The sequence below is a fragment of the Typopeltis vanoorti genome, chromosome 12, assembly GCF_054136105.1.
Source record: "Typopeltis vanoorti isolate ZY-2024b chromosome 12, IOZ_Tvanoo_1.0, whole genome shotgun sequence".
NCBI lineage: Eukaryota > Metazoa > Arthropoda > Arachnida > Uropygi > Thelyphonidae > Typopeltis > Typopeltis vanoorti.
Window position 1 is genome coordinate 91699085 of NC_143560.1, and position 23842 is coordinate 91722926.

Here is a 23842-nt window from a genome sequence, read left to right on the forward strand (position 1 = left end):
AATTCCTTGAGAATCCCAAAAAACAGTAGCCATCACTTTCCCAGCTGACAAAACGGTCTTTGCTTTTTTCAGTGCTCTTTCACCAGGCACTGTACACTATTTTGACTGCTCTTAGACTCAGGTATGTACTGGTGGATCCAAGGTTCGTCTACAGTCATGAATCAACGCAAAAAATCCTGAGAATTGCAATGAAACATCGCCAAACACTGCATTGAAATGTCTTTTCTCATACGTTTTTCATCGACAGTCAACAATCGTGCACACACAGCTTTTTCATATGCAATTTTTCGTGCAGGATATTATATTATTATACACTGTTCAGTTGATATGTCTACAATCTCACACACTTTCACTCGGTGGTCTTCCATAACGATACCATGGATTTTGTCAATCATTTCCTTCGTAGTGACCTCAGTCAGGCGTCCGGAGCGCACTTCATCTTCGATGGACTTATGACCATGTTTAAACTCATTTATCCAAAAATAAATAGTCTTTACTGCTGGTGCAGAGTCCCCATGAACTGCATCTAACTCAGCTTTGATCTGCCCGGCCATCCACTTCTTCAAATAAAAGTATTTTATCACTGCACGAAACTTGTTTTTCTCCATTTTTGTGAAAAGTGCGAATACGGTCATTTTAAATCTTTGCCAAATGAGAACTATGTGTTGCATATCCAAAAATAAATAGTCTTTAATGCTGGTGCAGAGTCCCCATGAATTGCAACTAATTCAGCTTTGATCTGCCTGGCCATCCACTTCTTCAAATAAAAGTATTTTATCACTGCACGAAACTTGTTTTTCTACATTTTTATGAAAAGTGCGAATACGGTCATTTTAAATCTTTGCCAAATGAGAACTACGTGTTGCATGTGACTAAAATATTAGCAGGAGTCATGAGAAAGATGATACGTGCAGACACTGGTATGAATGAACGAATTGTGTTGCCGTTTACTGGAAATTTACCAAACTTCGCAAACAACCATATATATATATATATATATATATATATATGGTTGTTTGCAAAGTTTGAATATATATATATATATATATATATTCAGGTTTTGAAATAAGGTTAGATCTTTAATACTGTGTCCCTTATTTCTATTTATTTTACAATGGCAAAATGAAACCATATAGTTCTTTCTTTGATAAAATATATGAAATTTTTGCAGTGTAGGTGGAAATGAACATCAAGGTTGGAGCTAAATTTTTGCTAGTAATATATGTTCTGTCATTGCAGTGTTGAAAATGCTGGTATCATCTTTGTTCCCAAAAGATCAAGTTTATCATTTTATACTGTAATGATACTAATCTATTTAGTTTTATTCTACACAAAATGAATATGTTGTTATCATCATCTTGCTCATCTAATAAGGGTTGAGGTTACCATGATCAATAACTTCCCAATTCAATCTGTTGGCAGCCAAGTTATTTAAACTTCTGTAAGAGATCACTTAAACTCTTGATGTTTTTTATCCATTTTCTTCTAGGTCTTCTGAGTGGTTGCTTTCCTTCTACTCTTCCATTTTGGAGAAAATCTGTTAGTATGTATTCTGTACAAATGTCCACAGCACTGTAACTGTTTTTCTCTGATTCTTGTTATTATTGTAGTGTAATTTTCTATCTCCTAAATGGTTTTCATTTCATGACATTTTTTTTTTCTCAAACACTTGTTTTCAAAGCCTGTCAATTTTTGCTCTAACTGTGAGGAGCACCACTGAATTATATACTTCGATTTTAAGTTCTTTGCAGAGATGTATTTTTCCATATATTTGTAAGTTTGGTCATAGAACCATCTGAGATTTATTGTGTTTAATAGATTCTTCACAATTTAGCCTGTCCATGATCAATTAATTTATTTTCTTCCACTTCTAAGTTAAGCTCTTCACCATTTCTGCCTATTGCCATTGTTTTGGTTTTATGAAAATTTATCTGCATTGCATAATTATTATTATTATTTGACACCTCCAGGGAGTCCAAAGACTCATCGAGGGAGAGCACCTGCTCTACAACTCTGTCTCAACCTCAATCCACCAACTGACCACAAATACACCAACGTCATCTACCGCCACTAGTATTTCCACAGACAACACAAACATCCATGCCCACAGCGGAATTCGAACCAGCAGCTTTTTGGCTGGTGAAGAGTGGATACACTAACCACTCGGCCAGCCAGGCTGGCAATCTGTTAATGTATGTATATGATGTAAATTTTGTCAATTCACAGTTATTCCCTTGTTTTCTGTTACAGACTCTTCTTCTTCTACTTTCACCAACAAATATGGTGAAAGTGGACATCCCTGCATGAAACCTCTCTCCACTGGTACCTCAGAGGTTTCAAATGCTCCAAATTTTATTGTTGGTAAGTATTTTTATAGTACTGGAGGATGATAGTATTTTTTTCTCTCTTATCTTTTCTTCTAAAATTTCAAGTAATTTATTTGCTTGCTTAAAATCTATAAAACAGCAGTGAAGAATTGTTTGTTTGTTTTTTCCCACATTAATTCAACTAATTGAGGGTCTTGGATTTGGTCATCTCATCAGAGGATGTAATTATAAATGAAGTGTCAAATCACTCACCAATTGGTGAGAGTGACCATGAGGTGATTACCTGGGTGGTTGCCAGCAGTCTGAGAACCTCTGTAAGAAAAAGGTATATGTGGAACTACAAGAGGGATGATTATGAAGAGCTCATTATTCTTGTTGAGAGGCATATACGGTGGTTATACATGATAACTAATAATTAAGGAATTGACAGCGTACACTAGAAATATAAATTAAATAAACTTTAATATATACTTTCCGATATTTCGGCAAACGTCACGTTGCCATCTTCTTGGGAACTTATTACAAAGACAAGTGCACACAAGTACTACATAACAGCAAATGAGAACTGAAGCTAGGAAGCTAACGTTTTCCTAAATCCTGATGGTGCCCCCTGGCAGGCTATATTGGTAGTTCTTGGCCTTTGGGCTGCAGTTCTTCTGATAAATGTTTCCCAAATTTGGGGCAGTCTCATGCATCGACATTTGTTGAGGTTTGGCATGTTCCTAAGGGCTGAGGCTGATTCCATGAATAGTCTTTCATATTTGAACTTGCTGCGGTGTATTACTGTGGCTTTCTTCCATCTTATTCTGTGGCGAGTATCCAGAGCGTGGTCTGCAAGCCCAGAGTGGCTGTACTTGTGAAATCGGATGTAATCCTTGTGTTCTGAGATCCTGATATTTGCTGTCCTGCCAGTTTGGCCAAAGTAGGACAGTTTACAGCTGCAAGGGACCTGGTATATATACACCAGGTAGGTCTAGGGGAAGTGGTTGGTCTTTAGTGGAGCAGATAAGGGATGCCAATTTTCTATGTAGTCTGTAACAGGTGGTCAAGTCATGTTTTTTTAAAATTTTGTTGATTTTTTCTGAGGTGCCTTGGATGTAGAGAATGGTGATGGATTTAGAGTAATCTTTTTTGTGAAGGGGAGGGGATGGTGGGTTGTGGATAACTGGGTTAAGTATTTTTTGGATTCTTCTGGGGGTGTAGCCATTGGCTGCCATAGTTAAGACGCTATTCAACAGGGCAAAAATAATCTGTTCAAATGATCAAGTCCTAACCACTGAACTAAATCACATTCATGACACTTTCTCAGCCAATGGCTACCCCCCCCCCAAAAAAAAAGAATCCAAAAAATACTTAACCCAGTTATCCACAACCCACCATCCCCTCCCCTTCACAAAAAAGATTACTCTAAATCCATCACCATTCCCTACACCTCGGAAAAAATCAACAAAATTTTAAAAAAACATGACCTGACCACCTGTTACAGACCACACAGAAAATTGGCATCCCTTATCTGCTCCACTAAAGACCAACCACTTCCCCTAGACCTACCTGGTGTATACCAGGTCCCTTGCAGCTGTAAACTGTCCTACTTTGGCCAAACAGGCAGGACAGCAAATATCAGGATCTCAGAACACAAGGATTACATCCGATTTCACAAGTACAGCCACTCTGGGCTTGCAGCCCACGCTCTGGATACTCGCAACAGAATAAGATGGAAGAAAGCCACAGTAATACACCGCGGCAAGTTCAAATATGAAAGACTATTCATGGAATCAGCCTCAGCCCTTATGAACATGCCAAACCTCAACAAATTTGGATGCATGAGACTGCCCCAAATTTGGGAAACATTTATCAGAAGAACTGCAGCCCAAAGGCCAAGAACTACCAATATAGCCCGCCAGGGGGCACCATCAGGACTTTAGGAAAACATTAACTTCCTAGCTTCTGTTCTCATTTGCTGTTATGTAGTACTTGTGTGCATGTGTCTTTGTAATAAGTTCCCAAGAAGATGGCAACGTGACGTTTGCCGAAATATCGGAAAGTATATATTAAAGTTTATTTAATTTATATTTCTAGTGTACGCTGTCAATTCCTTAATTATTAGTTATTATTATGAAGAGCTCAGGAGACAGCTTGCAAGTGTAACATGGAAGTAGGGGTTAGATGGAAAAGAGATCAATGCAGCATGGGGAATTTTCAAAAACCATCTAGTAGATGCAATGTCTAAATGTATTCCAAGGGTGAGAAGGTTAAATAAGGTAGGTGTGAAATGGATGAATAAAGATATTAAGCGTGCGATACAGAGAAAAAGGGCATTATGGAGGCAGCATGAGAGAAGTGGAAATAACCAATTCCATGAGGACTGCAAAGACCAGGCAAGGCAGATGAATTGGTTGGTGAGGGGTAGCTAAAGAGAGGTATGAACAGCAGTTAGCTAATGAAGTCAAAAAGAATCCTAAGGAGTTATTTCGATATGTAGCCAGCAAAAGAAATTGATTATGGAAGGATGACATTGATTGAAGAAAATGGCATAAAGACAGCTGTTGCAGAAGGTGTGGTGGAGATACTTAATGAGCAGTTCATAAAGGTCTTTCAATTTTGTGAATGTGACTTCATGGAGAGATTGGGAGCAGTTGATGATGGGAGAGAGACTGACTGTAAGGCAGCAAGAGGTGTATGGGGAATTGAGCAAACTAGATTTAAATAAGCTTGTGGGACTTGATAATATATTATTATTATTATTATTCATGACACCTCCAAGGAGTCTGAAGACTCACCGCGGGAGGACACCTACTATACACCTATCTCCACCACTACACCGAAGCTCTACTACCAATCATCTCTATCAACTGCATCTACCGCCCACCACCACAACTAGTATTTTTTGTCTGTAAATTGCGTGTGTTCTAAAGGGCCGATTTGTCTGTATGTGGGATGAAAAACCAGAGTTTCTGGGAGGAAAAAAACCCTGCTACCTCCGTATGAGATCGGGTAACTCGCCTTCGATTGAAAAAAAGTCCACATAAAGATTCCTCCCGTCATGACTAGAATCGAACTTAGGCCTATTCCAATCGAAGGGTGCAATGTACTGTCGTTCTTCCAATTGCGCTATGGAGGCGTTATATCACCACATATTCTGAAGGAATTTGCCAGGGAGTTGACGTTGGCCTTGACATATTTTTTTTAATACGAGTCTTGTACTCGGTCAAGTTCCTAAGGAGTGGAAGGAGTGCAAGATTGTGCCACTTCATAATGGAGGTGATAGAACTCAAGCATCAAATTATAGGTCTATATGTGTGTCAGATGTTGTATTAAGTTGCTGGAGAAGCTTGCAAGAACTAGGATCCAGAATTGGGTTGACAACAATAGTATTATCTTTAATGGACAGCATTGATTTGCTAAACGGAGATCATGTTTTAGTAATCTACTTACTTATTATAATAAGGTGGCCACCTCCATGGACAGAGGAGAAGGATAGTGTAATATACTTAGATTTTGCAAAGGCTTTTGATAGATTACTGCATGATAAGTTGGGTAGTCAAACTGGAGTGGATGGGATTGAGTATTAGATTGGTGTATTGGATTGGAGACTGGCTATCGGATAGGTATCAACAAGTTGTGTATGGGGGTAGTGATATCCAGGAAAAGGAAAGTTACTTGTGGTGTGCCTCAGGAGTCTGTTTTAGGGCCATTGCTGTTTAACTTGTATATTAATGATATTAGTGAAGATTTGGATGGAAATATTCAGTTGCTTGCAGATGATACAAAGTTGGGACAAACCATTAAGAGTAGAGAAGATGTTGTGGCCTTACAAGAAGACTTGAATAAATTGAGTGATTGGGCATGGGAATGTTAGTTCAATGTTGCAAAATGTAAGGTTTTAAAATTTGGAAAACAAAAATGACATGCAGAATTTATGCTTGGTGAGGATATATTGTCAGAGGCAGAGGAAATAAGAGATCTGGGGGTGATAGTGGATAAGGATCTGAAATTTAGGGGACACAGCCAAAATTGTGAAGACAACACAAAGGCTTCTGCGAATGATATGGAGAACATCAGCTTGCAGAAGTAGGGAGATTCTTGTTCCATTGTATAAGGCTTTGATTAGGCCACACATGGACTATTGTGCCCAGATTTGGTCACCTGGTTTTCAGAAGGATGAAGAGATGTTGGAAAGGGTCTAGAGGCAACTGACTAAGGTGGTTTCTAACCTCTGGAATGTCGAGTATGAGGAAAGATTGAGAAGATGCAACTTGCAGAGTGTGGTGGACAGGAGGGGAGATATGATAGAGACCTACAAGTTATTAAGGGGTTGTTATAGGATCAATGCTGGAGAGGTTTTACAGAAAATAGTGGGAGATCATCCCTGGAAGCTGTATAAGGAGGGTGTGAGTAGGGGAGTGAGAAGCAGGTTTTTTTCATGCAGAGTTGTGAATCACTGGAATGCCTTGCCTGAGAGTGTGATGTCTACAGAGAATTTGAGTGTTTAAAGCATGGTATGATGAGCTGTGTTTGATAAAAAAACCTCCTAGATGAGTCTTTGACTTCATGGGGTCTTGGATAATAATAATAATTGTAAAAGAGTATAGATTGTATCAGTTGTAGATCTCCCTCTCCTAAATCCCATTTTCTCTTTTCCTAAATGCTGTCCATAAGTTACTTTGATTCTTTTTTATATAATTCTGATAATTTATGTGTGTGACTTAATAAGGTTATTGGTGTATAATTTGTACATTCCTATATACTGCCTTTTTTTTTCCACCAAAATTTTAGACTTGGTTAAATAACTGCACTAAACAATGCTTACTGTTTCTTCCCCACACTTCCAAAACTATCAGTATTTCATCCCTAACCAGAGTTTTCATCTGTCTGATTGTAGCATCTATTTCCATCTTTAATATTTTGGGGATCTCCTCACTTTTACCATATAGTTATGTTTTTTTAGCATAATTTTCAGTGTTAACTTTTGCAAAAATTTGTTTAAAATAGTCCATCTAAATTTCAGAAATATTTTAAACTTCACCAGTCAGATTGCCTCTTTTATCTTTCATTTTTAGTGGTATAGGGTTGTGTGTTTTTTAAAGCTCTTTTATTGTGTTATATACTAATTTTGTATTATGATAGAGATCTGTATTCTGACATATATCTGCTTGTTTGATTTATCTGGTTTGATTTTGCTTCTTTATATTTAAGATATAATTTTATTTTTTAATTGCTTATGGATTTCAAGCAATTCAGATGTGCTCTGAGTAGAAAGTTTTTATTTTATTTTTGGTGCTACAAATTTATAATTTCAGTAGTAAGCAAATTATTCTCTCTTTTTTCTGTAATGTCTGTTTTATTATATCTAGTGTTGTGTCCCATTTTATGATTTTTATTCTATCTAGTAATTTCCTCTCCTCTATGTTCTACTATTATCTATGCTCGAGATATCACCAAAAAATTTACTAATACTTAAGTTATTTCTCCCCTTAGTACCCCTAATATTTGTATTTATACTGTGCCTTTTGGGATATTTAGTTTGAGATATTATATACAAAAACAAGGAGAAAGAACTAAAATATGTCTGAAAGTGAAACAGTGTTGCAGTCGTGACACTTTATCTCGTTTCTTAACACATTAATTTCCTGCATGATTAGGTTCGTAATTTTTCAAGTAGTGCATTGGACAGCAATTTCAGACAACTGTTTTATCATTGGACAAAAGGTTTATTAAATTCCTTAACATGGTACAATTCAATTTTTTGTGATTACTCAATTTAATGCTAAACTAAATACTTACAAACTAACATTAGATTATTACAAATTAGGCTATGATCCTATAATGGGTATTACGATCATGCCGCCATAACAATTCAACACATAAACTCATTTGACATGGACAAATAAGATTAATTCACACTATTTAACTATTCAAACTTAAGTAGATTAACTAAACCTTTTTCTGCACTAACACACAACTATGGCATTTCAACTTTCCTATACATTGCAATAGACATACAAAATTCTCAGGACACGTAATTACTTAATAATATTCATTAGTAAGCTTACTTTCATTATATTCTATCAGATACTAAAGTCCTAGTATAAATTTTCCTTGGTCACTTCAACAGTTCCGTATTAGAATAATGATACTTATTACGACAAATTTTAGTTAACATTAGATATATTTTACAGTACCTTTCTTTCTTGAGTTTTTCATATGGGCCTTTACCTTTTTCTGATTGAACTAGCTTGGTATAACCTCTCCGATAATCTGCTACTCCTACGTTCCTTTTGGAGTTGAACTATGCTTACACGGTCTTAAACTTTCGTAATTCAGGACACACTTTGAATCATCTATATGACGGCTGTGCGACTCGCGATGTGGATATCGATATCTTTATAGCTTTCCCTTTCTCGTGGTTGTCACTGAAGTTGAAACACAAAGAATATGTTTCCTTTTCTTTGACTCTATGGCATTCTTCGCTTTTTACATAGGAAATCCGGAATCGAAATCCCGCTCACTTTTGTTTCCATGTTGTGACGACGGAGATATAACCCCAATCTCCACTCAGGAAAACCACGTGAAACCTATGTCACGGAACTCGTAGAGAACTCCTCAGGAACAGAACCAAAACAAAAACCAAAAAGCCTTCTGGAGGGGGGGGGGGGGTTCCAACCCTTTTATTCTTGCTCTCCTAACGGCACCCTCTTTAACTTCTTTTCTCCACCCCCTACTTGTTTTTACTTCACCGACCAATTAGGGTGGCGTTTTTTTTTTTTTTTTTGCCAAAATCCTTTGGTTGGCGAGCCAAACGATGTCTCAATCCGGGAATCGGCCATGAGTGATAGTCTGTTGTTTTTCTTCCGCTAGCCTCTAACTTAATCCCCTTTCCAAATTTTTTCTATGAATTCACTTAATATTTTAATATCTAGCCTCTCACATACCATTTCTTATGACTAATCCTTTTCTGTCTTATTTAGTTAAATTTTCTCTTTTAATCATATTACAACATTAATATATTCTTTCTTTCTTAGTTAGATCTAAAAAACACCTTTATTTTTTATATATTTTATTGGATGCAAGAATATTTCTTTTTCTTTTAAATAATTCATCTATTATTTTTTTTTTTTTGCAGGGTTTTTAATTTATTTATTCTTCATGTTACATCATGATAGCTGAGAATTCTACATTCTTAAGATATCAGGTGTAACACTAGTATTGCATTTTTTCCTTTTTCTCAAAATTCTTCTGTTTTGAAGAATTAAGGCTTCCAATTTATAATTAATTTTTTCATGAAACACATTTGGTGTGGTTGAGGTGTCAAGTCTTAGAAGTTGTTTCCTATTGATGATTGTTTTGAATTTATGCATTATTTTACCATAGATATGGATTCTAATTGTGAAATTCTATTTTCTTTAAGGTTTTTACGTTTTGAAATTATGTTTTCCATTTTTTTGTTGACTAAGATATCAATACAGTTTGTAGTCTTCCTGTCAGGTGAGATCCATGTGTATTTATAACTACAAAAAAAAAACGAAGTGTTCATCATCAAATTCCTGCCATGTACCCACAAGGGGGTGTACAGGATATGATAGTACTACATGAAAAAAATTACATCGTTACCAACTTCCTATCCACAATTTTCCTCCAAATCGGTCTGTTACTTGTCAAGACTCCAACATTATCAGATCTTTGTAATTAGAATAAAAAGCCAAAAGGCTAGTTTTCTGGCAATTGAATAGATATTAAATGGATAAGAATCCTATATTTTTATATAGCCAGTAAGTGAAACTCATGATCGATAACTACGATCTATGAGTTTCAATGCCGAAAAACTATCGGCGAAGGCAATTCGAAGCAAAGGTGGAGCAAGCTCCCTCACTATTCTTGATATTCTCTCATAATGTAAGACACAGCTCCTAGGAGATGTAATACTGTCATTACATTATGAGGGGAGGTCACTACCCAGACCGGTTTCAACCCTTTTTGAGGTCTCATCAGTGAGTAGGTAGACCTAGAAAATATCAAAACTTAGTGAAAAGAACTTACATACCTTCACTATACGAATGCCATAAAGGTGTGCTTGTATTATGTAATTAGAATAAAAAGCCAAAAGGCTAGTTTTCTGGCAATTGAATAGATATTAAATGGATAAGAATCCTAGTGAAACTCATAGATCGTAGTTATCGATCATGAGTTTCACTTACTGGCTATATAAAAATATAGGATTCTTATCCATTTAATATCTATTCAATTGCCAGAAAACTAGCCTTTTGGCTTTTTATTCTAATTACATAATACAAGCACACCTTTATGGCATTCGTATAGTGAAGGTATGTAAGTTCTTTTCACTAAGTTTTGATATTTTCTAGGTCTACCTACTCACTGATGAGACCTCAAAAAGGGTTGAAACCGGTCTGGGTAGTGACCTCCCCTCATAATGTAATGACAGTATTACATCTCCTAGGAGCTGTGTCTTACATTATGAGAGAATATCAAGAATAGTGAGGGAGCTTGCTCCACCTTTGCTTCGAATTGCCTTCGCCGATAGTTTTTCGGCATTGAAACTCATAGATCGTAGTTATCGATCATGAGTTTCACTTACTGGCTATATAAAAATATAGGATTCTTATCCATTTAATATTATCAGATCTTATATTTCTATCATCTAAGGCACTTTGTACCGTATCAATCCACCTATATCTTGGTCTTCCTCTGGGTCGTTTTGCTGCCAACCTGGCAGAGAACACTTGTTTTGCTAATTTTTCTTCACCCATTCTGTTTTAGTGACCATACCACCTGAGATTAGCTCTGCTAACGCATTCCTGGATGCTGACAATGTCAAGTTCTTTCCTAATATCCTCGTTTTTAATGTGATATTGCCATTGATGCCATCTGTTCACACCTATAATCTTTCTCAGGACTCTCATATCTGCGGTCTCTAGTCTTTGGTCAAGTGTTTTACTTCTGACCCAGCTCTCAGATCCATAAGTTAAAACTGGTTTGAACACTGTCTTGTATACAGCTAATTAAGTGTTCCGACTAATTTCTCTTTTATTCCATATGAATTTATTCAATTGGCTTCCCACCATACCAGCTTTGCTGATTTCATTGTCTTTGTCTTTTTATTGCTGACCTTCATACCATATCTATTACAACAGCTATTCAATTTAGTCAGAGAATCTTGCAGACTTGTAGCAGATTTATTTAGAAGTATAACATCATCTGCATAAAGCAAAGACCTGACATTAACATCTCCAATTTTGATATCATGTTTATTACCACTTTCCTTCATAATATGATCCATATGATCATAAAATGAAGTGTTAATAATCACAAATCCTGTTTTCTTGCAAAAGTCAAGGAATTTATTGTCTCTTCCATTTCTTTCATCAATCCCAAATTTTCCAATTACTCCTTCCATGCCCTCAGAATACTTGCCTGTTTTTGCAATGAGGTCTCCCATTGCTATCGATATGTATTTTCTGTTAGTATTACCAATTGCTCTTTGCAGATTTGAAATTTCTCATATTTATCATCCCCATGAGAGTGCACAAACTTAACGTGTCTCCCCCACTTTAATCTTAGCGAGATTAATCCTGAAGATACTGGGGTAATTTCTGTTACTGAATTTAAATTTTATTAATTTTTCTTCTAACAGCTTAAGTCTTCCAGTTTTAAATAATGTTCTAACATTTGATTGTTGATATATTCGTGATTTCTTTGCTGACCACTTCACATACTTCTCATTTCCCTTAATTAATCTCTGGGAAGATGCATCGACTACCCCGAATGTTATACCATTTAACACATCCTGTGATTTTCTTGTTCATAGTGGTTATAAGCAAAATCCTGCAGCTGGCTTGCCACTCCCCTGCTGCAGAGTCCATTAAGGACAGGGGCAGAGCCTTGGAACTGAAGACAGGCTCCTACTGCAAGAAAACAGAAGATGGGGAAGAAAAAAAAAAAAAATCACTCCTAGCTCTCAAGTACTGTAATAGCATTTGGGAAAGGAGCAAGAAAGAGAAGTGAGATGAGAATGAAAGAAGAGTAGAGACAGGGTCTACAGGCAACATATCAGAAGTATATTGCATGAAGTAAGACTAAGTCCAGCACTGGGTAGCTCAGGTTCACAACTCCTGTATACATTGTTCTAGTGTATCTCAATATGTTTTTGCCTTTCAACACGTTCATTGTCAATCACGCGATATCGCGCGGTGAGAGTTCTCTCCTGTCGGCCGATCATGCGTTATCGCGTGGACGTCGCTGTCAAGTGCAAAAAATTTGGTCGCCACACGAAATTCCAATTTTCAGCTTGGCAATGAACGTGTTAATGTGTGTAGGATCTGTAGAGCTTGCTTGCTATTGTCCAGAGTTTGTTTTGCAGATGATATATGTGGCTATTCTAGTTCATATTTGCATCAAGGCAAATTCCAAGGTATCATATTGTTTCAGCCTGAGTGATTAGTGGTGATGGTTTTACTGTACTATATGTTCTGTATGATGGAGAGTGGATCTTGGATTGTCATATAATTATTATCAACTGGTTGACTCAGTGGATTTCTGAATATCATTAATTTTGTCTAATCAGAATTTAGGGGTACAGAGTTTTTGGTGAACTGATTTATGTCATATTACACGTTTGCTTGGGCTATGCTTGCATTATCTACATATTGGAATATAATAAATTTAGTTTAATCCTTTATCCAAGTGTAAGCAAAAGTTTACACCTGAAGTATCTTCAGGACTGAGGCAACTCGTGGTAAAGGTGGACCAAGCTCTCATCACTCCTTGTCTTAATATCTCCCATAATGCAAAGCACATCTCCTTGCAGACATGTATAATGCTATGCATTAAGGGAAGGGCCACTACTTTCTCTAAAAAGAAGCTTCCTACTTATTGAAAGATCTTACATCTGAGAGGTAGCTAGTTAATATCATGCATACAGATGGTGAAGAGAATTAGAGAGAGAGAGTGGCTTCCTGTGAGACTCCACAGGTTACTCAACTTTCTGCTATCGATTGATTTGATGCACATGATTTGTTTTCTGTGATGAAGGTAATTTCCAAACCATGTGTGCAGAAGCCCACCTATTCTAACAAGTTTTAATTTTTCTAATAAAGTTTTATGTATGAATGTGTTGAATGGTTTAGTCAAGTTTATAATGATAACCATGACAATTTGGTTTTTACCAAAGGTGGCATTAATTATCTGTGTAAAATCTTCCCAGAGAGATGTTCCCTTATTCTTCTCAAAACCATGGTGTGTTTTGGAATGATATGAATATTTGCTGCATATGTTGCATTGTTTAAGTTTTAAGAATGATACATTCCATAACTTAGCTGATAATTGGTAGAGTAGCTATAGGTCTGTAATTGCTGACTGAATTTCTTTTCCCATGTTTGTATATAGGTATGATTAAGCCAGTCTTTAAAATTAAACAAATACCAAACATGTTAAAGATTTTATTTATTAATTTTAGTAAGATTGAGCCTAGGCTAGCTGCATGTTGTTTAATATCTTGATTCTGGACCTTTTCTGTGTTTACTGTTAGTTTGATTCCTTTTTCAAATTTTTTATCTACTGGTGCTTTACAACCTAAATCCCATTTAATTGCCACTGTGCATTATTATTTTTTAAGGGGCTAAGGATCTTATCAATTATTATTTTTATTTTCAGTCTGGAAACTCTGCTCTAGATTAAACATGGATTTTTTTCAAACTATTTCACACTTTCAATAAGCAGGGTGGGAGGATCTCACACAGGGTGATGAAATTCATCTACCACAGATAGTCACAAACATCCAAGCCCTCAGTAGAATTTGAACTCATAGCCTGCTAATTGGAGAGTGGGTATGTTAACCATTTGTCCAACCAGGCTGGACAAATTACCTGTTTAGTTCCAAAAACTAAACAGCTAATTTTAGGCCTAAAGGCTCTAGGCCAGGGTGAATATTTTCTATGTATAAACTATTAATATATAAATAAAAAATTCTCCATAACCACTAGCAAGGTCATGATGTGCAAACATAACTATGTGGTAAAGAACCTGTCTTTATTAACAGTTACCTTAACTGTTCCATGCATTTGTTGAGGGTACATATAGTTTGTTTGGAAATATCTGCATTTGTAATATGGTTTTTCTACTGCTGCAATAGGGCATTATAGAGTCAAGCAATATCATGGTGTGACTGTTTCCTTTATCTAATTGAAATGCCAATAGAAAGTGAGCAAATTATTAGGGTATGCCTACTTTTCACAAAGCTGTGCTGTTTGTATAGAGTTTGTATATTCAAGTATTATATTCCTGTTCATCCATTCCTAAATTCCACCCTTAATCATACATACATACATCTTCAAGGCCCACCTTTCCTAATTGGGTTGTGGGAGCAACAGCTGCAAGAGGAACTTCCAATGGTCACGATCCTCTGCCACCAAGCTCATGTGTTCTGGTGGGATTCCCAAACGTGTCCACACAAGGTTTTGGATATAATCTATCCAGCGAGTTCTTGGCCTTCCACGTGGCCTCCCACCCTCTTGCTTGGCAAAGAGGGCCTACTGAGGGAGCCCCTCTTGTGGCATTCTGCCCAGGTGACCGTACCAACGTAACTGTGATCTCTCAACACGGAGAAGCAATGGTTGAGTATTGAGGGTTTCCCGAATTGCAGAGCTTCTGACTCTGTCGAGTCTTATCAGCCCCGCAACCCCTCGAAGGAACCTCATTTCAGCCGCTTGGATTCGGGTCTGCATTCTTTCGGTCATTACCCAACTCTCATGACCATAGGTGAAGATAGGGACATAGACTGTATTGAAGACAGTCAGCTTTGCCTTCTGGCTTAACTCCCACTTCAATACTACTGAATGGCCAAGCTCCTGCAATATTGAGCTTGCTAAGTCAATTCAAGTATCTAGCTCTATGTCCCATTTTCCATCATTCGTGAATATGGACGACCCAACGTATTTAAACTTCTCCACCTGCCTCATTGGGACTCCACTTACATGTAGATCCACCCTTAATCAACTTTCCAATATTGTTACCACCAATGTTGAGATACTGATCAGTCCATAATTTACTTCATCCGTCTTAGAGACTCCCATATAACTGAGATATGAGTTAAACAGCCTAGTCAGAAGTACTGCTAATTCTTGTGTGGTTAAGGTGATGCTTCTGACTACGTTACTTAAGTCACAGCTCTGACATCATCTCAAAGGGGAAGAAACAAGAACAAAAGAGTTTGAAAAGTTGCCTAAGACTGAAATTCAGGAATGGACAGATAAGGAATATGATACACTAATGGCAAACATAACGAGCCTGTAAATGGAGGTCTTACCTTAGTAATTTATTAACTTGAATAGTGACAGTGAAGTCAGACTAAAGAAATGGACTACATCATATTACTGGACTTTGCTGATAGGACATTGCAAAAATCTATTTATGTAATTCATGTCCATCCCCATTTGATTTATGTAAATCAGATGGGGACGGACATGAAGCTGGTGAAATGAATGTGGGTTTATTTGTTTATTTTTTTTAGATTAAGTCCATACATGAGAAGAAGAAGAACCCATAGCACATCTGTGTCATGTGTAGAGTGCAAATGAGGGTTAAGAAAGTGGAGTTTGAGGTTGTAGATTTTGGGGTTAGCTTAGACAGAGAGGTTAAAAGGTTAGTTGATAAACATCACTAATATTTATTTAACAGATTACAAAAGACGAGATGACCAGTAATGTGCCACAGGTCTATGTGCTTGAAGCAAAATGAAGGTGAGGTAGAGATACTACAGGATTTAATTAGACTGACATTGTGGGATAGTTTAATTGTTATAAAACTATGCATTTTGAAGATGTTACAACTTGTATAATCTGAGCCACAAACAGATGAGATTAGCAATCTGCGATGAGTAGGGATTTGAGGGACACATCGTGAAAGTAGATGAAATGGCACAAAGAACTGTTTTGTTTGCAAAGAACTATTCTTACCCATTATTAAGTAAGAATAGTTCTTTGCAGACAAAATAGTTCTTGATAAGGTTTATACTACTACATCTGAACTGCACTCAGAATGGTCTCCTAGGTTTTGGGGAATGATCACATGGCACAGAGGATTCATAGGCAGATGACCTGGTGACAGAAATCTAGAATGCTTGCTACGAGGACAGAATGGTTGCAAAATATGTTTGGTAGGCAGAAGGGAAGGAATATGATAGAAATATGTAAGTTATAATGGAATTTTATAGGATAGATGGAGAAGAAATTTTGCAATATATAGCAGAAGGGAGTTTGACATGTCTGATGGTCATTGTGTAAATAATAGTGTGGATGCAATGAACTTTATTTCATATATGTGTCCAGCAGGGATGAATATTCAGGGTGTCCTAGGTATGCTATGCACATCCACAGAATAGCAATATCACCGATATTATATTTTTGCATTTATTAAAGACTGTTAAAGACTCCCCTAATTGTTTCCTGGTCTCGCATGATTCCTAAAATTAAACGCAATATACTAATGCTTCATGAAGAGGGCAGTTTTCGACGCATAAGCATTGCATCACATTTACGTTAATAGCCCAGGTGTGCAGTCACAAATACATCTTTGAACAGACGTGTAGATGGCACAGTGGGTCTTCCAGTGGTTTCAAACCACCCAGAAGGCGAGGCAGGGTGAGCGCTGAGACAATAACAGCTAGAAATCAGTGGCTGTGATTGGCTATTGTGTCAACTAATCCATCTGAATGTTGTCATTTGTCATGAGATACAGTTTTTGTTTTCTGAGTTTCATCTGTTTTGCATGCGTGAAGTGTGAACTGACATGTTTAGGACACCAATATAGACAAATAATTTTCTATAAATAATTTATAACTTGAAAAATTGGGAAACAGTTTTGGCAAAGACTATTTGCAAACAATGGAAAATAGTGTTGACAATCTACTGAATGTCCCATTTTCTGCCAGAGCTTTCACAGATTGTATGATTGATTATAGTCCAAGAAGGTTGGAACTTGTGTATAAATTAGTAAGTAAAAATGAGTTATTTCACCTTTCTTTGGTTCAATCCAGAAAAATAATAATAATTACCCAAGTGATCACTTTTTCTGATTTCTGTGCATTATATGGCTGTATTTAAAAATTGTACCAAAATTCAATTATCCGTGTCTCACTCTAATATTTGCCAATGATAATGTAATCTCACCATGAAGCGTAAACCTTTTGTGCTTCTCACATAAATGGCATGCATGAAGCATAGCTATTGTTCATTTAATCTTTATATTTTCCATATTTAAAATTATAGCAATTGATAAAATATTTAAAGTTATCCTACAATTAATTGCATTGGACCAATTAAGATGAGTGCTGATGTGCTCTTAAAACTTTCATACATCAATAAAAATGCAATCATATGGTCAAATTGACATGAATTTTGTAGTGCAGGTTGTATAAGCCACACGACAGCACATCCAACCTAAATGGGCATGTGACACCACTGGTGTCCAGATAATAATCATATCACATATCTATATAACTAAGATGCTTAATGGCTGTACTGTAACACAAAAGTAAAAAAAGAAAGCACTTTATTACCAAAACTTCTCTCGTAGAGATATTCTCAAGGTTAGAGCAATCAAAATGTGATTACATAGGGCATAATGCAAAAATAGATAAAGAGGCAAAACATTTAAAGGACTGTCCCAATATCCTGACTGCAGCCAGAGTGTACAGTGGAGGGCAACTAGTTGTTGTTTCTAGTAGAGAATGACAACCTTCCATATGTCTGGCAGTATCTTAAAGCCACATTTATTTAAATTAGGAGTGTTTGATATAGCATTTGCTTAAAAAATTACATTTCACCACCTGAAAGAGAAATTGTGGTTTCTTCAGGGTTACACACATCAAAACAAATATAAATACAAAGGTCAGAAGTTGATTAAATGCTGAAAAACCATTACAAAGCAAATAGACAAGTTCATGCTAGACAGTAGACGTAAAAATACGTAGCATGAGTCGATAAATGATAGAAGTGAAGAGAAGTGATAGAAGGTGAGTATTGGCAAAACTGAAATCTCTAATGTTGAAAGATTTAATGAGAGATTTCCATATATCACTTAGTGTCAGCCCTTCGGTTTTTATTCAGTGATCCTTGTAAATGGATGACCACAACAGATTCCTTTAGAAGTCTTGAATAAAAGTTCCAATAAAACATAGCTAACTCTGAATGTGATAAGTGATGCTCTAATAGGTATAATATGACTATTTGAAGATAGAGACAGCTCTGTATTTGTCTGAGATTCGAGTAATGATTTTAGTTTTTAATACCTCAAATCCACAGTTTGTCTGTCCTATGTAGACCAAATCATATGAGCATGGAATTCTATATACTTCTGGGTATTTGTAGAAAGGTGTGCTATCTTTAGGAGGTAACTAGATTCCATATAAACAACACAGGTACCTTGAAAGATTAGATTCCATATGTCTTCAATTACAATTTGTTTTAACCAATGAGTTAAATGCATTTTCTTGGAACAATATCAGCAATATGTTTCAAAGCTCTTATCAATGGCACCAATATAATAAATTTAGTTTAATCCTTTATCCAAGTGTGAGCAAACAAAGTTTGCGCCTGAAAGTATCTTCAGGACTAGTGTAAGGTGGTACAACACCAGGACACTCCTTGCGAAGGTGAAGCAAGCTGCCAACACTCCTATCTCAGTATCTCTCATAATGCAAAACACATCTCCTTGCAGATATGTCTAATGTTATGCATTAAGGGAAGGGTCACAACCCAGACTAGTTTCGACCTTTATTGAGGTCTCTTCAGTGGGAGCCAGGCCCAAGTGGAGACAAGTGGAGATACCAGGCAGAAGTATTAGCAGGTCATCTCTACCTATAGGAGTTGTCAAATGGTGTGCCACCCTTTTTTAATAAATTACTCTGGATTTAGAGAAAGATGTTGAAAGTTTATTTTTCACTTGGTTAGAGTATAATAAATTTAGTTTAATCCTTTATCCAAGTGTGAGCAAACAAAGTTTGTGCCTGAAAGTATCTTCAGGACTAGGGTAAGGTGGTACAACACCAGGGCACTCCTTGCAAAGGTGGAGCAAGCTGCCAACTCCTATAGGTAGAGAGTACCTGCTAATGCTTCTGCCTGGTATCTCCACTTGGGCCTGGCTCCCACTAAAGAGACCTCAATAAAGGTCGAAACTAGTCTGGGTTGTGGCCCTTCCCTTAATGCATAACATTAGACATATCCGCAAGGAGATGTGTTTTGCAGTATGGAAGATACTGAGATAGGAGTGTTGGCAGCTTGCTCCACCTTTGCAAGGAGTGCCCTGGTGTTGTACTACCTTACCCTAGTCCTGAAGATATTTTCAGGCGCAAACTTTGTTTGCTCACACTTGGATAAAGGATTAAACTAAATTTATTATACTCTAACCAAGTGAAAAATAAACTTTCTTGCACCAATAGAATCAAAAGGAAATTTGATTCATTACTCAGGTGTCAGATAGAGAGCTTCTCTACCTTTAGATAAAGTTGTATTAAATCTATCAGACCATCACTTATTACGTGTGCAGAAATCTATTCTTATCAAAGGTTTTAATTATGCTTAACTCCAGATTTTGTTCCAAGAGTTGATATTTTATGCAATGTTGAAAAAGGTACTCATATCCTTCCACAAGCTACTGTAAATATTATTACAATTAAAATCACCATGCTGCTCCTTTCTCCATCTATCCCAAGATCTAATATTTCTGTCTCAGAAAGTAAAGCTTTACTATCACTTAGAAAGAACAGGAACATCATAATCTTAAGAGCTGATAAAAAGAATATAACAGTGATTTTGAATACTAAAGATTCTAAAGAAAAAAATTACAAGTCTTCTTTCTGATTCTTCCACCCACTCTGTTCTGGATTATGACCCTACTTGGTCAACTCATAAGAAAACTAATGATTTACTTAAAAATGTCCCAAACTGGTCTCTGGAATTGTTATGCAAGCTCAAAGCATTACATCCTATTCCTACGTGACTAAGGGTTGCTAAAAATTCACAAGCCTGAAGTCCCATTGAGACCTACTTATCTAAGCATCTAATTGACTAGGTAACACATATGGTCATTGGAATCTTATATCAAAAATTCTTCCCATTTTGTCAAAAACTATCCAGTTTAGGCATATCAACTGACATCCTTGCAAGTCTTGATATCATATCCCTCTTTACTGATGTTCCTGCTGATGAGGTATTGTATCTCCTTACAGACCTTTTTCCACCATATGTTAATGAATTATTTGAACACTGTCTACATTCCAGTTTTTTTTCAGTGGAACAAAACGTTTTATAAAACTGAATTCTCAAAAGTTAGGACTTGCCATAGGCAGCTCCCTCTCTCCTCCTGCAGCTAATCTTTTAATGGAGAATTTTGAAAAGACTTTCCTAACAGAAACAAGTATAAAACCAGAAGTATGGTGAAGATATATGGATGACATGTTCATTATTTGAAAACATGACCTCCCAAGCCTACAACAATTTCTACATTCTCTTAACTCTTACAAACCTACTATCAAACTTACATTAGAACTTGAGAAAGATGGGAAAACTCCCTTTCCTTGATGTTCTCATCACTAAAAAGCCAGAAAGCATAATCCGCATGCTAAAGAATGGAGCAGTGTTTATTATACAAAACAATGACCAACTCAAGACAGAACTCCAGACTCCCTAATTTCTTTCTCTGTTCTTGGCTATTCCAAGAAAACAGTTGATAGGATTTTATTTTCAAACCCTTCAGCTTCCAATAACCAGAATATCCAATACAGAGACTCCATCACAGTACTATATATTGGAAGTATATAATTAAAATAGCATCTCTTATCAAAGATCACAACACCAGAGTAACTTTTAAATCAATTCAAGCTGTTCTAACCTCCTGAGGTCTCCTAAAGATAGCACACCTTTCTACAAATACTCAGAAGTATATTAGAATTCCACTCTTGTGTAGTTTGGCCTACATAGGACAGACAAGCCATGAATTTGAGGTGAGAAAGAAAGAACATGTTGCAGATGTTGATAAAAAAAAAAGCTAGATCTGATTTAGCCAGTCATACTTCTAATACCAACCATACAGTTGATTGGAACCTTTCAACTATGCCTTATTTAGAAGAGAACTTTCATTCAAAACTTCTGAATCTGTTGCAGTCATCCATTCGCAAGGATCACTGAATATATAAAAACCAAGGGCTGACAATAAGTGATATTGGAAATCTCTCAACATTACAGATTTCAGTTTCACCAACAATCACCTTTCTACAAATGCTCAGGAGTATATAGAATTCATTCTTGTGTGGTTTGGCCAGACAAGCCATGGATTTCAAGTGAGAAAGAAAGAACATGTTGCAGATGTTGACAAAAAGCCAGATCGAGAATATATATATATATGGCCCTGATCAGGCCTCATTGGATTACTTTACACAGATTTGGTTGCTGGGTTTTCATGGTGACAAGGATATGTGGAAAGGGTCCAGAGAAGATTCACAAAGGTGGTCAGTGGTCTTTGGAATGTGGAGTACAAGGACAGATTGAGAAAACTGAGAGAATATAAGTTGCAAAGCCTCATAAATAGGAGGGGGGGGGATATGACTGAGACATATAAGCTAGTCAGGGTTTGCTATCAGGGTGACATGGAAGAGATTTTTTCATAGAATGGGGGGGGGGACTATATAAGGAGGATGTGAGCAGAGGAGTGAGGAGGTTCTTTGCATGGAGAGTAGTTGGTGAGTGAAATGCATTGTCTTGTGTGTTGTGAATATAGACACATTGAATCACTTTAAGGCACTGTTGGATGAGCATTGTGTGCAGTGTGTGTGCCTCCCATGATGAGTCTCTGACTCCACGGAGGTCGGATGATGATGATTATTATTATTATACCCACCCTCCCTTGATGATAATAATAATCATCACTAACTGCAGCAGCTAACGCATACCACGTTTTTACATTTATTGATTAGTATGAATTTGCCTATTTGCACTGTAATGGTTTTTTTTGCATTTAATCAACTTCATGACTTTTGTATTTATATTTGTTTTGACAAATATAATTCTACCCTATGTATATAAAATGATAAGACTTTTTATGTCACGTTTTGAAACTCAGTGGCCACCGTGATTGTAGAGTCTTCAAAATTCGAGTCATCAGAATTCAAGGAGAACTGGCCTACCAGCCTGGAACTCAGGGAGTTGGGTGCCGTAGGGGCATAGCCCCCCCTAGTACAAAATTAAGGATGCAAGTTTTTCTCAATCTTGCCACGTCAATGGTGTCAAGTACAGTCATACCCCGAAGTTACGCGGTAGGTGGGACCAACAAAAAGCACGTAAGTCGAATTCGCGTAACTCGAGGTATAATTTTCCAAGTAATTTATATATACAAACATACAAAATATTAGTTAATTGGGACCAAAGGTTTACAAAAATACCTATTTTTTTTAAGAAATAAAATCATAATTGTAGTTTTTCGTATATCATTATTATTATTATTATCACCTCCCAGATGAGTCTTTGACTCATCTGGGAGGTCCTTTTATCTCACACACACACACACACACACACACACACACACACACACACACACACACACACACACATCTCATCATACTGTGTCTTAAACACACTCAAACTCCTTGCAGACACCACAATCTCAGGCAAGGCATTCCAATCATTTACAACTCTGCACGAAAAAACCTGCCTCTCGCTCCCCTACTCACACCCTCTTTATACATTTTCCAGGGATGACCTCTGGTTGTGCCCTGATCTACCACTATTCTCTGTAGGACTTCTCCACCATTGATCTTATAACAACCCCTTACCAACTTGTAGGTCTCTATCATATCTCCCCTCTTCCTTCTCTCCACCAGACTCTGCAAATTACATCTTCTCAATCTTTCCTCATACTTAACATTCCAGAGGTCAGAAACTACCTTAGTCAGTCGCCTTTGGACCCTTTCCAACATCTCTTCATCCTTCTGAAAACCCGGTGACCAAATCTGGGCACAATAGTCCATGTGTGGCCTAATCAAAGCCTTATACAATGGAACAAGAATCTCCCTAGTTCTACACGTCAGTGTCCTCCGCATCATTCCCAGAAATTCTTTGTGTTGTCTTCACAATTTTGGGGATGTGTCCCCTAAATTTTAGATCCTTATCCACTATAACCCCCAGATCTCTTATTTCCTCTACCTCCAACAATATATTCTCGCCAAGCATAAATTCTGCATCCCATCTTTGTTTTCCAAATTTTAAAACCTTACATTTTGCAACATTGAACTCACATCCCCATTTGCTTGCCCAATCACTCAATTTATTCAAGTCTTCTTGCAAGGCCACAACATCTTCACTACTCTTTATGGTTCGTCCCAACTTTGCATCATCTGCAAACAACTGAATATCTCCATCCAAATCTTCGCCAATATCATTAATATACAAGTTAAACAGTAATGGCCCTAAAACAGATATAAAAAAAAAGAAAGCTATTTCGATGTCGATGGT

The 23842-nt window shown here is 36.8% G+C and overlaps 1 protein-coding gene across 1 annotated transcript in view; it reads right to left on the reverse strand.

The window, feature by feature from the left end:
• Tdh (L-threonine dehydrogenase) overlaps positions 1-23842 on the reverse strand; it is a 240374-nt gene that overhangs the window by 96202 nt on the left and 120330 nt on the right. The window lies entirely within an intron of this gene.